The following is a 12,567-nucleotide window of genomic DNA, read 5'->3' as shown; positions in this document are numbered from 1 at the left end:
AGACGATGCCTGACTCCTCGTGAAACTTGATAGGAGTCCCAGGATTCCTGTGGCACGTGGAAAGGGACCCTTGGTCTCCCGCCTCAGATTGAGAGGAGTCCCAATTGCCCTGCCAAGCCTCGAGGAGAATCCCGAGTTGTCCCTCGCAACTAGGCAGGAGTCCTGACGTGGCTGAACAAACACGTGGGTGGAAGGGCCATCCCCGTCGTAACTCGAGAATATACCCCAGGTTCCCGCCGCAACTCGAGAAAAACCATGAGACTTCCCCCTCGCCGCGAGATTAGGCCCGATTCCCCTGCACTGCGTGCAGAGCAATTCCGTGTTGCACATCAGACATGAAAGGAGCCTTGATTTCCTTGATGGCACTCCAGAGAAACCCCAAGAACACTGTTTCAAGGCTAGAGGGATCCTGAGGTCACTGGAGCTACACGAAAGATCTTCGTGGACGAAAAATCAACTCGAGATGAGAGGTTAGTCCCTGGCTTCGGCTCCAGAGGAATACCACCTTACCACAAGCACCTCAAGAGGAGGCTTCTCTCAGCTCTAGGTATGTGACAGGGACCCTGAGTTTGTGGCCTCAAGTGGAATGGACACGGCGATGCCCTGACTCGAAATAAGGCCGGATATCCCTGCAGTGACTTGAATGCAGGCTCGTCTTGCATCTCCCAAGACGAAAGGATGTCTGAATCCCCTGTGGAGACCACAGAGAAAGACCAAGTTCCCCACCTCATCGCGATCGGAGGCCTCACATCCTTTGAAAACTCCAGAGGTACGCGGAGATCAGTGCCTCCAAAGGAGACGATGCCTGACTCCTCGTGAAACTTGATAGGAGTCCCAGGATTCCTGTGGCACGTGGAAAGGGACACTTGGTCTCCCCCCTCAGCTGGACAGGCGTCCCAATTGCCCTGCCAAGCCTCAAGGAGAATCCAGAGTTGTCCCTTGCAACTAGGCACAGTCCTGACGTCGCTGAACAAACACGTGTGTGGAAGGGCCATCCCCGTCGTAACTCGAGAATATACCCCAGGTTCCCGCCGCAACTCGAGAAAAACCATGAGACTTCCCGTCGCCGCGAGATGAGGCCCAATTCCCCTGCACTGCGTGCAGAGCAATTCCGTGTTGCACATCACACATGAAAGGAGCCTTGATTTCCTTGATGGCACTCCAGAGAAACCCCAAGAACACTGTTTCAAGGCTAGAGGGAACCTGAGGTCACTGTAGCAACACAAAAGAGCTCCGTGGACGAAAAATCAACTCGAGATGAGAGGTTAGTCCCTGGCTTCAACTCCAGAGGAATACCACCTTACCACAAGCACCTCAAGAGGAGGCTTCTCTCAGCTCTAGGTATGTGAGAGGGAACCTGGGTTTGCGGCCTCAAGTGGAATGGACACCACGATGCCCTGACTCGAAATAAGGCCGGATATCCCTACAGTGACTTAAATGCAGGCTCGTCTTGCATCTCCCAAGACGAAAGGATGTCTGAATCCCCTGTGGAGACCACAGAGAAAGACCTAGTTCCCCACCTCCTCGCGACCGGAGGCCTCACATCCTTTGAAAACTCCAGAGGTACACGGAGATCAGTGCCTCCAAAGCAGACGATGCCTGACTCCGCGTGAAAATTGATAGGAGTCCCAGGATTCCTTTGGCACGTGGAAAGGGACCCTTGGTCTCCCGCCTCAGCTGGAGAGGCGTCCCAATTGCCCTGCCAAGCCTCGAGGAGAATCCCGAGTTGTCCCTCGCAACTAGGCAGGAGTCCTGACGTGGCTGAACAAACACGTGGGTGGAAGGGCCATCCCCGTCGTAACTCGAGAATATACCCCAGGTTCCCGCCGCAACTCGAGAAAAACCATGAGACTTCCCCATCGCCGCGAGATGAGGCCCGATTCCCCTGCACTGCGTGCAGTGCAATTCCGTGTTGCACATCACACATGAAAGGAGCTTTGATTTCCTTGATGGCACTCCAGAGAAACCCCAAGAACACTGTTTCAAGGCTAGAGGGAACCTGAGGTCACTGTAGCAATCAGAAAGAGCTCCGTGTACCAAAAATCAACTCAAGATGAGAGGTTAGTCCCTGGCTTCGACTCCAGAGGAATACCACCTTACCACAAGCACAAGAGGAGGCTTCTCTCAGCTCTAGGTATGTGACAGGGACCCTGATTTTGCGGCCTCAAGTGGAATGCACACCACGATGCCCTGACTCGAAATAAGGCCGGATGTCCCTGCAGTGACTTGAATGCAGGCTCGTCTTGCATCTCCCAAGACGAAAGGATGTCTGAATCCCCTGTGGAGACCACAGAGAAAGACCTAGTTCCCGACCTCATCGCGACCGGAGGCCTCACATTCTTTGAAAACTCCAGAGGTACACGGAGATCAGTGCCTCCAAAGGAGACGATGCATGACTCCTCGTGAAACTTGATAGGAGTCCCAGGATTCCTGTGGCACGTTGAAAGGGACCCTTGGTCTCCCCCCTCAGCTGGAGAGGCATCCCAATTGCCCTGCCAAGCCTCAAGGAGAATCCCGAGTTGGCCCTTTCAACTAGGCAGGAATCCTGACGTCGCTGAACAAACACGTGTGTGGAAGGGCCATCCCCGTCGTAACTCGAGAATATAACCCAGGTTCCCGCCGCAACTCGAGAAAAACCATGAGACTTCCCCCTCGCCGTGACATGAGGCCCGATTCCCCTGCACTGCGTGCAGAGCAATTCCGTGTTGCACATCACACATGAAATGAGCCTTGATTTCCTTGATGGCACTCCAGAGAAACCCCAAGAACACTGTTTCAAGGCTAGAGGGATCCTGAGGTCACTGTAGCAACACAAAAGATTTCCGTGGACGAAAAATCAACTCGAGATGAGAGGTTAGTCCCTGGCTTCGACTCCAGAGGAATACCACCTTACCACAAGCCCTACAGGACCACGCTTCTCTCAGCTCTAGGTATGTGAGAGGGACCCTGAGTTTGCGGCCTCAAGTGGAATGGACACCGCGATGCCCTGACTCGAAATAAGGCCGGATATCCCTGCAGTGACTTGAATGCAGGCTCGTCTTGCATCTTCCAAGACGAAAGGATGTCTGAATCCCCTGTGGAGACCACAGAAAAAGACCTAGTTCCCCACCTCATCGCGACCGGAGGCCTCACATCCTTTGAAAACTCCAGAGGTACGCGGAGATCAGTTCCTCCAAAGGAGACGATGCTTGACTCCACGTGAAACTTGATAGGAGTCCCAAGATCCCTGTGGCACGTGGAAAGGGACCCTTGGTCCTCCGCCTCAGCTGGAGAGGCGTCCCAATTGCCCTGCCAAGCCTCGAGGAGATTCCCGAGTTGTCTCTCGCAACTAGGCAGGAGTCCTGTCGTGGCTGAACAAACACGTGGGTGGAAGGGCCATCCCCGTCGTAACTCGAGAATATACCCCAGGTTCCCGCCGCAACTCGAGAAAAACCATGAGACTTCCCCCTCGCCGCGACATGAGGCCCGATTCCCCTGCACTGCGTGCAGAGCAATTCCGTGTTGCACATCACACAGGAAAGGAGCCTTGATTTCCTTGATGGCACTCCAGAGAACCCAGAAGAACACTGTTTCAAGGCTAGAGGGATCCTGAGGTCACTGTAGCAACACGAAAGAGCTCCGTGGCCCAAAAATCAACTCGAGATGAGAGGTTAGTCCCTGGCTTCGACTCCAGAGGAAACCACCTTACCACAAGCACCTCAAGAGGAGGCTTCTCTCAGCTCTAGGTATGTGACAGGGACCCTGATTTTTCGGCCTCAAGTGGAATGCACACCATGATGCCCTGACTCGAAATAAGGCCGGATATCCCTGCAGTGACTTGAATGCAGGCTCGTCTTGCATCTCCCAAGACGAAAGGATGTCTGAATCCCCTGTGGAGACCACAGAGAAAGACCTAGTTCCCCACCTCATCGCGACCGGAGGCCTCACATTCTTTGAAAACTCCAGAGGTACACGGAGATCAGTGCCTCCAAAGGAGACGATGCCTGACTCCTCGTGAAACTTGATAGGAGTCCCAGGATTCCTGTGGCACGTTGAAAGGGACCCTTGGTCTCCCCCCTCAGCTGGAGAGGCATCCCAATTGCACTGCCAAGCCTCAAGGAGAATCCCGAGTTGGCCCTTTCAACTAGGCAGGAGTCCTGACGTCTCTGAACAAACACGTGTGTGGAAGGGCCATCCCCGTCGTAACTCGAGAATATACCCCAGGTTCCCGCCGCAACTCGAGAAAAACCATGAGACTTCCCCCTCGCCGCGACATGAGGCCCGATTCCCCTGCACTGCGTGCAGAGCAATTCCGTGTTGCACATCACACATGAAATGAGCCTTTATTTCCTTGATGGCACTCCAGAGAAACCCCAAGAACACTGTTTCAAGGCTAGAGGGATCCTGAGGTCACTGTAGCAACACAAAAGATTTCCGTGGACGAAAAATCAACTCGAGATGAGAGGTTAGTCCCTGGCTTCGACTCCAGAGGAATACCACCTTACCACAAGCCCTACAGGACCAGGCTTCTCTCAGCTCTAGGTATGTGAGAGGGACCCTGATTTTGCGGCCTCAAGTGGAATGGACACCGCGATGCCCTGACTCGAAATAAGGCCGGATATCCCTGCAGTGACTTGAATGCAGGCTCGTCTTGCATCTTCCAAGACGAAAGGATGTCTGAATCCCCTGTGGAGACCACAGAAAAGGACCTAGTTCCCCACCTCATCGAGACCGGAGGCCGCACATCCTTTGAAAACTCCAGAGGTACACGGAGATCAGTGCCTCCAAAGCAGACGATGCCTGACTCCTCGTGAAACTTGATAGGAGTCCCAGGATTCCTTTGGCACGTGGAAAGGGACCCTTGGTCTCCCGCCTCAGCTGGAGAGGCGTCCCAATTGCCCTGCCAAGCCTCGAGGAGAATCCCGAGTTGTCCCTCGCAACTAGGCAGGAGTCCTGACGTCGTTGAACAAACACGTGTGTGGAAGGGCCATCCCCGTCGAAACTCGAGAATATACCCCAGGTTCCCGCCACAACTCGGGATAAACCATGAGACTTCCCCCTCGCCGCGAGATGAGGCCCGATTCCTCTGCAATGCGTGCAGAGCAATTCCGTGTTGCACATCACACATGAAAGGAGCCTTGCTTTCCTTGATGGCACTCCAGAGAAACCCCAAGAACACTGTTTCAAGGATAAAGGGATACTGAGGTCACTGTAACAACACGAAAGAGCTCCGTGGACGAAAAATCAACTCGAGATGAGAGGTTAGTCCCTGGCTTCGACTCCAGAGGAATACCACCTTACCACAAGCACCTCAAGAGGAGGCTTCTCTCAGCTCTAGGTATGTGACAGGGACCCTGAGTTTGTGGCCTCAAGTGGAATGGACACGGCGATGCCCTGACTCGAAATAAGGCCGGATATCCCTGCAGTGACTTGAATGCAGGCTCGTCTTGCATCTCCCAAGACGAAAGGATGTCTGAATCCCCTGTGGAGACCACAGAGAAAGACCAAGTTCCCCACCTCATCGCGACCGGAGGCCTCACATCCTTTGAAAACTCCAGAGGTACGCGGAGATCAGTGCCTCCAAAGGAGACGATGCCTGACTCCTCGTGAAACTTGATAGGAGTCCCAGGATTCCTGTGGCACGTGGAAAGGGACACTTGGTCTCCCCCCTCAGCTGGAGAGGCGTCCCAATTGCCCTGCCAAGCCTCAAGGAGAATCCAGAGTTGTCCCTTGCAACTAGGCACAGTCCTGACGTCGCTGAACAAACACGTGTGTGGAAGGGCCATCCCCGTCGTAACTCGAGAATATACCCCAGGTTCCCGCCGCAACTCGAGAAAAACCTTGAGACTTCCCGTCGCCGCGAGATGAGGCCCAATTCCCCTGCACTGCGTGCAGAGCAATTCCGTGTTGCACATCACACATGAAAGGAGCCTTGATTTCCTTGATGGCACTCCAGAGAAACCCCAAGAACACTGTTTCAAGGCTAGAGGGAACCTGAGGTCACTGTAGCAACACAAAAGAGCTCCGTGGACGAAAAATCAACTCGAGATGAGAGGTTAGTCCCTGGCTTCGACTCCAGAGGAATACCACCTTACCACAAGCACCTCAAGAGGAGGCTTCTCTCAGCTCTAGGTATGTGAGAGGGACCCTGGGTTTGCGGCCTCAAGTGGAATGGACTCCGCGATGCCCTGACTCGAAATAAGGCCGGATATCCCTACAGTGACTTAAATGCAGGCTCGTCTTGCATCTCCCAAGACGAAAGGATGTCTGAATCCCCTGTGGAGACCACAGAGAAAGACCTAGTTCCCCACCTCCTCGCGACCGGAGGCCTCACATCCTTTGAAAACTCCAGAGGTACACGGAGATCAGTGCCTCCAAAGCAGACGATGCCTGACGCCGCGTGAAAATTGATAGGAGTCCCAGGATTCCTTTGGCACGTGGAAAGGGACCCTTGGTCTCCCGCCTCAGCTGGAGAGGCGTCCCAATTGCCCTGCCAAGCCTCGAGGAGAATCCCGAGTTGTCCCTCGCAACTAGGCAGGAGTCCTGACGTGGCTGAACAAACACGTGGGTGGAAGGGCCATCCCCGTCGTAACTCGAGAATATACCCCAGGTTCCCGCCGCAACTCGAGAAAAACCATGAGACTTCCCCATCGCCGCGAGATGAGGCCCGATTCCCCTGCACTGCGTGCAGAGCAATTCCGTGTTGCACATCACACATGAAAGGAGCCTTGATTTCCTTGATGGCACTCCAGAGAAACCCCAAGAACACTGTTTCAAGGCTAGAGGGAACCTGAGGTCACTGTAGCAATCAGAAAGAGCTCCGTGTACCAAAAATCAACTCAAGATGAGAGGTTAGTCCCTGGCTTCGACTCCAGAGGAATACCACCTTACCACAAGCACCTCAAGAGGAGGCTTCTCTCAGCTCTAGGTATGTGACAGGGACCCTGATTTTGCGGCCTCAAGTGGAATGCACACCACGATGCCCTGACTCGAAATAAGGCCGGATGTCCCTGCAGTGACTTGAATGCAGGCTCGTCTTGCATCTCCCAAGACGAAAGGATGTCTGAATCCCCTGTGGAGACCACAGAGAAAGACCTAGTTCCCGACCTCATCGCGACCGGAGGCCTCACATTCTTTGAAAACTCCAGAGGTACACGGAGATCAGTGCCTCCAAAGGAGACGATGCATGACTCCTCGTGAAACTTGATAGGAGTCCCAGGATTCCTGTGGCACGTTGAAAGGGACCCTTGGTCTCCCCCCTCAGCTGGAGAGGCATCCCAATTGCACTGCCAAGCCTCAAGGAGAATCCCGAGTTGGCCCTTTCAACTAGGCAGGAGTCCTGACGTCGCTGAACAAACACGTGTGTGGAAGGGCCATCCCCGTCGTAACTCGAGAATATACCCCAGGTTCCCGTCGCAACTCGAGAAAAACCATGAGACTTCCCCCTCGCCGTGACATGAGGCCCGATTCCCCTGCACTGCGTGCAGAGCAATTCCGTGTTGCACATCACACAGGAAAGGAGCCTTGATTTCCTTGATGGCACTCCAGAGAACCCAGAAGAACACTGTTTCAAGGCTAGAGGGATCCTGAGGTCACTGTAGCAACACGAAAGAGCTCCGTGGCCCAAAAATCAACTCGAGATGAGAGGTTAGTCCCTGGCTTCGACTCCAGAGGAATACCACCTTACCACAAGCACCTCAAGAGGAGGCTTCTCTCAGCTCTAGGTATGTGACAGGGACCCTGAGTTTGTGGCCTCAAGTGGAATGGACACGGCGATGCCCTGACTCGAAATAAGGCCGGATATCCCTGCAGTGACTTGAATGCAGGCTCGTCTTGCATCTCCCAAGACGAAAGGATGTCTGAATCCCCTGTGGAGACCACAGAGAAAGACCAAGTTCCCCACCTCATCGCGATCGGAGGCCTCACATCCTTTGAAAACTCCAGAGGTACGCGGAGATCAGTGCCTCCAAAGGAGACGATGCCTGACTCCTCGTGAAACTTGATAGGAGTCCCAGGATTCCTGTGGCACGTGGAAAGGGACCCTTGGTCTCCCGCCTCAGATTGAGAGGAGTCCCAATTGCCCTGCCAAGCCTCGAGGAGAATCCCGAGTTGTCCCTCGCAACTAGGCAGGAGTCCTGACGTGGCTGAACAAACACGTGGGTGGAAGGGCCATCCCCGTCGTAACTCGAGAATATACCCCAGGTTCCCGCCGCAACTCGAGAAAAACCTTGAGACTTCCCGTCGCCGCGAGATGAGGCCCAATTCCCCTGCACTGCGTGCAGAGCAATTCCGTGTTGCACATCACACATGAAAGGAGCCTTGATTTCCTTGATGGCACTCCAGAGAAACCCCAAGAACACTGTTTCAAGGCTAGAGGGAACCTGAGGTCACTGTAGCAACACAAAAGAGCTCCGTGGACGAAAAATCAACTCGAGATGAGAGGTTAGTCCCTGGCTTCGACTCCAGAGGAATACCACCTTACCACAAGCACCTCAAGAGGAGGCTTCTCTCAGCTCTAGGTATGTGAGAGGGACCCTGGGTTTGCGGCCTCAAGTGGAATGGACACCGCGATGCCCTGACTCGAAATAAGGCCGGATATCCCTACAGTGACTTAAATGCAGGCTCGTCTTGCATCTCCCAAGACGAAAGGATGTCTGAATCCCCTGTGGAGACCACAGAGAAAGACCTAGTTCCCCACCTCCTCGCGACCGGAGGCCTCACATCCTTTGAAAACTCCAGAGGTACACGGAGATCAGTGCCTCCAAAGCAGACGATGCCTGACGCCGCGTGAAAATTGATAGGAGTCCCAGGATTCCTTTGGCACGTGGAAAGGGACCCTTGGTCTCCCGCCTCAGCTGGAGAGGCGTCCCAATTGCCCTGCCAAGCCTCGAGGAGAATCCCGAGTTGTCCCTCGCAACTAGGCAGGAGTCCTGACGTGGCTGAACAAACACGTGGGTGGAAGGGCCATCCCCGTCGTAACTCGAGAATATACCCCAGGTTCCCGCCGCAACTCGAGAAAAACCATGAGACTTCCCCATCGCCGCGAGATGAGGCCCGATTCCCCTGCACTGCGTGCAGAGCAATTCCGTGTTGCACATCACACATGAAAGGAGCCTTGATTTCCTTGATGGCACTCCAGAGAAACCCCAAGAACACTGTTTCAAGGCTAGAGGGAACCTGAGGTCACTGTAGCAATCAGAAAGAGCTCCGTGTACCAAAAATCAACTCAAGATGAGAGGTTAGTCCCTGGCTTCGACTCCAGAGGAATACCACCTTACCACAAGCACCTCAAGAGGAGGCTTCTCTCAGCTCTAGGTATGTGACAGGGACCCTGATTTTGCGGCCTCAAGTGGAATGCACACCACGATGCCCTGACTCGAAATAAGGCCGGATGTCCCTGCAGTGACTTGAATGCAGGCTCGTCTTGCATCTCCCAAGACGAAAGGATGTCTGAATCCCCTGTGGAGACCACAGAGAAAGACCTAGTTCCCGACCTCATCGCGACCGGAGGCCTCACATTCTTTGAAAACTCCAGAGGTACACGGAGATCAGTGCCTCCAAAGGAGACGATGCATGACTCCTCGTGAAACTTGATAGGAGTCCCAGGATTCCTGTGGCACGTTGAAAGGGACCCTTGGTCTCCCCCCTCAGCTGGAGAGGCATCCCAATTGCACTGCCAAGCCTCAAGGAGAATCCCGAGTTGGCCCTTTCAACTAGGCAGGAGTCCTGACGTCGCTGAACAAACACGTGTGTGGAAGGGCCATCCCCGTCGTAACTCGAGAATATACCCCAGGTTCCCGTCGCAACTCGAGAAAAACCATGAGACTTCCCCCTCGCCGTGACATGAGGCCCGATTCCCCTGCACTGCGTGCAGAGCAATTCCGTGTTGCACATCACACAGGAAAGGAGCCTTGATTTCCTTGATGGCACTCCAGAGAACCCAGAAGAACACTGTTTCAAGGCTAGAGGGATCCTGAGGTCACTGTAGCAACACGAAAGAGCTCCGTGGCCCAAAAATCAACTCGAGATGAGAGGTTAGTCCCTGGCTTCGACTCCAGAGGAAACCACCTTACCACAAGCACCTCAAGAGGAGGCTTCTCTCAGCTCTAGGTATGTGACAGGGACCCTGATTTTTCGGCCTCAAGTGGAATGCACACCATGATGCCCTGACTCGAAATAAGGCCGGATATCCCTGCAGTGACTTGAATGCAGGCTCGTCTTGCATCTCCCAAGACGAAAGGATGTCTGAATCCCCTGTGGAGACCACAGAGAAAGACCTAGTTCCCCATCTCATCGCGACCGGAGGCCTCACATCCTTTGAAAACTCCAGAGGTACACGGAGATTAGTGCCTCCAAAGCAGACGATGCCTGACTTCTCGTGAAACTTGATAGGAGTCCCAGGATTCCTGTGGCACATGGAAAGGGACCCTTGGTCTCCCGCCTCAGCTGGAGAGGTGTCCCAATTGCCCTGCCAAGCCTCGAGGAGAATCCCGAGTTGTCCCTCGCAACTAGGCAGGAGTCCTGACGTGGCTGAACAAACACGTGGGTGGAAGGGCCATTCCCGTCGTAACTCGAGAATATACCCCAGGTTCCCGCCGCAACTCGAGAAAAACCATGAGACTTCCCCATCACTGCGAGATGAGGCCCGATTCCCCTGCAGTGCGTGCAGAGCAATTCCGTCTTGCACATCACACATGAAAAGAGCCTTGATTTCCTTGATGGCACTCCAGAGAAACCCCAAGAACACTGTTTCAAGGCTAGAGGGATCCTGAGGTCACTGTAACAACACGAAAGAGCTCGGTGGACGAAAAATCAACTCGAGATGAGAGGTTAGTCCCTGGCTTCGACTCCAGAGGAATACCACCTTACCACAAGCACCTCAAGATGAGGCTTCTGTCAGCTCTAGGTATGTGACAGGGACCCTGAGTTTGTGGCCTCAAGTGGAATGGACACGGTGATGCCCTGACTCGAAATAAGGCTGGATATCCCTGCAGTGAGTTGAGTGCAGGCTCGTCTTGCATCTCCCAAGACGAAAGGATGTCTGAATCCCCTGTGGAGACCACAGAGAAAGACTTAGTTCCCCACCTCATGGCGACCGGAGGCCTCACATCCTTTGAAAACTCCAGAGGTATGCGGAGATCAGTGCCTCCAAAGGAGACGATGCCTGACTCCTTGTGAAACTTGATAGGAGTCCCAGGATTCCTGTGGCACGTGGAAAGGGACACTTGGTCTCCCCCGTCAGCTGGAGAGGCGTCCCAATTGCCCTGCCAAGCCTCAAGGAGAATCTCGAGTTGTCCCTTGCAACGAGGCACAGTCCTGACATCGCTGAACAAACACGTGGTTGGAAGGGCCATCCCGATCGTAACTCGAGAGTATACCCCAGGTTCCCGCCGCAACTCGAGAAAAACCATGAGATTTCCCCCTCGCCGCGACATGAGGCCCGATTCCCCTGCACTGCGTGCAGAGCAATTCCGTGTTGCACATCACACATAAAAGGAGCCTTGATTTCCTTGATGGCACTCCAGAGAAACCCCAAGAACACTGTTTCAAGGCTAGAGGGATCCTGAGGTCACTGTAGCATCACGAAAGATCTCCGTGGCCCAAAAATCAACTCGAGATGAGAGGTTAGTCCCTGGCTTCGACTCCAGAGGAATACCACCTTTCCACAATCACCTCAAGCGGAGGCTTCTCTCAGCTCTAGGTGTGTGAGAGGGACCCTGAGTTTGCGGCCTCAAGTGGAATGGACACCGCGATGCCCGGAATCGAAATAAGGCCGGATATCCCTACAGTGACTTGAATGCAGGCTCGTCTTGCATCTTCCAAGACGAAAGGATGTCTGAATCCCCTGTGGAGACCACAGAGAAAGACCTAGTTCCCCACCTCATCGCGACCGGAGGCCTCACATCCTTTGAAAACTCCAGAGGTACGCGGAGATCAGTGCCTCCAAAGGAGACGATGCCTGGCTCCTCGTGAAACTTGATAGGAGTCCCAGGATTCCTGTGGCACGTGGAAAGGGACACTTGGTCTCCCCCCTCAGCTGGAGAGGCATCCCAATTCTCCTGCCAAGCCTTAAGGAGAATCCCGATTTGTCCCTTGCAACTAGGCAGGAGTACTGACGACGCCGAACAAACACGTGTGTGGAAGGGCCATTCCCGTCGTAACTCGAGAATATACCTCAGGTTCCCGGCGCAACTCGAGAAAAACAATGAGACTTCCCCCTCGCCGCAAAATGAGGCCCGATTCCCCTGCACTGCATGCAGAGCAATTCCGTGTTGCACATCACACATGAAAGGAGCCTTGATTTCCTTGATGGCACTCCAGAGAAACCCCAAGAACACTGTTTCAAGGCTAGAGGGATCCTGAGGTCACTGTAGCAACACAAAAGATCTCCGTGGACCAAAAATCAACTCGAGATGAGAGGTTAGTCCCTGGCTTCGACTCCAGAGGAATACCACCTTACCACAAGCACCTCAAGAGGAGGCTTCTCTCAGCTCTAGGTATGTGACAGGGACCCTTAGTTTGTGGCCTGAAGTGGAATGGACAGGGTGATACCCTGACTCAAAATAAGGCCGGATATCCCTGCAGGGA

The sequence above is a fragment of the Cervus elaphus genome, chromosome 20 (assembly GCF_910594005.1).
Source record: "Cervus elaphus chromosome 20, mCerEla1.1, whole genome shotgun sequence".
NCBI classification, from domain to species: Eukaryota; Metazoa; Chordata; class Mammalia; order Artiodactyla; family Cervidae; genus Cervus; species Cervus elaphus.
The sequence above is the reverse complement of the archived record's forward strand: the minus strand, read 5'-3'. Positions refer to the sequence as shown.